Source organism: Lissotriton helveticus, chromosome 12 (genome assembly GCF_964261635.1).
Source record: "Lissotriton helveticus chromosome 12, aLisHel1.1, whole genome shotgun sequence".
Classification (NCBI taxonomy): Eukaryota; Metazoa; Chordata; class Amphibia; order Caudata; family Salamandridae; genus Lissotriton; species Lissotriton helveticus.
The window spans coordinates 316,340,841-316,342,501 of record NC_136073.1 but is presented as its reverse complement, the minus strand read 5'-3'; the positions used below and the strand labels follow the sequence as shown (position 1 = coordinate 316,342,501).

General features: G+C 41.5%; 1 pseudogene; it reads left to right on the top strand.

Annotated features, from left to right (window-relative positions):
• The first annotated feature begins 303 nt into the window (after positions 1-303).
• LOC144798438 (non-histone chromosomal protein HMG-17 pseudogene) lies at positions 304-1,429 on the top strand (annotated as a pseudogene).
• The last annotated feature ends 232 nt before the right edge of the window (positions 1,430-1,661 follow it).

Sequence of the window (1,661 nt, the reverse complement as noted above, 5' to 3'; positions counted from 1 at the left end):
ATCTCCTATTACAAAGTCTGAAAACACATGATCATATAGGAGCTCCATCAGAGAATAGCAGATTTGATTATGTACAGTGTGTCAAAGGACCACATACAATTCTTATTAACAAAGACTCGACACTTGATAAAAACCATGTCACATAAAAACATATTTTAGGTGTTGATAAAAGCTGCAAGAATAAGAGCACTGGTCTCACCTTTCTGTGAACACCTGCACCACTTTCCTAGACAGCAAAAGGGCCTTATGTATTTGTAGCGGAGAGTATTAAGTCTGGGGCAAATAAAAACAATGTGTTTCCTCTCAGCAATCCTCAACAACTCCAGTCCGGTTTCTTCTGTACCTGCTGCCCGTTCGTAATACGCAACCATGCCCAAGAGAAAGGCTGACGGAGATGCTAAGGCGTCCAAGGGAAAGACGAGCCCCAGAGAAGATCGGCGCGGTTGTCTGCGAAACCTGCCCCGCCAAAAGCCGAGCCCAAACCTAAAAAAGTGGCCCCAATTAGAAGACCGACAAACAGCCAAAAGGCAAGAAGGGGAAGGACAGCAAAGAAGCAAACAACCCAGCAGAAAACGGCGATGCAAAATCTGATCAGGCACAGAAAGCTGAAGGAGCTGGAGATGCAAAGTAAAATGTGTGACTTTTTGATAATTGTGTACTTCTGGTGACTGTACAGTTTGAAATACTATTTTTTATCAGGTTTTATAAAATGCAGGATTTTGTTTTACTTTTTTTAAGCTATGTTAGCACATACAACTTTGTTTGTGGGAGGGACTAAATGTTCTGTCATTAACTGTTAAAACAGAACTTGGAAGTTCAAAGGGCCTTTTTTCCGGACGAGCAAAAGTGGATCTCCAAAGTAAATATCTGGATTGTGCAAGAATGCATTTTTACATTGTGCTACAAGTGAATCGTTTGTGGCGTTCAGTACCATATTCGATCTAATCTGCAGTGCCCCATTGGCAATTTTCCCCTCCGTCTATCTGTAGACTTACTCCTGTCTAACTTGGGCAGCTATTTCAGAAAAACGTGACATTGTCTACTAGGCATTAGTTGTGGGTTCTGGGTAAGAGTGGGCACGACTGCATCAAGGCTCAAACGTGGTTGTAACTTGGAGGCAACATGAATTTTATCTTCTGGCTCAATTCTGCAGTTTTAAACGTTCCTTGGGGTAGGCTTGTGATTTGTTGTTAAGAAAAACATAAATGTGAAGTGTCCACCCTCACTCTAATCTTTCCCTGTTCAAAAAGATTTTATTTGTATTGGTTTTATAGTAAATTTGCAGGTCCACTGGGGAAAGACGGTGGGGTGCTGAGTTGTAATGTAGCCCATGTCTCGCCTCAATTGCCATGACTGTTTGAGAACGTATCAATTAATAAAACTTGGATGCTGTTTGACTCGAAAAAAAGAAAAAAAAAAAAAAAAACAATGTGTAAAACTCACAAATTGAAATATTGTGTCACACGCAAACAGGTAGATTAGATTCTTTAAACGATCTTTCATTTGGGAACATCAGCTGGTGAAACATGCCAGGCCAGCAACTGACGGTGGTAACTAGGCATCTCCATGTGTAGGTAAGGTTCCATCCCGCTTACTAACTTCACCAAGACATACTGATGCATGGAACACTTGGTTAACGCAGAAGCCTCACGCCCTGTGGC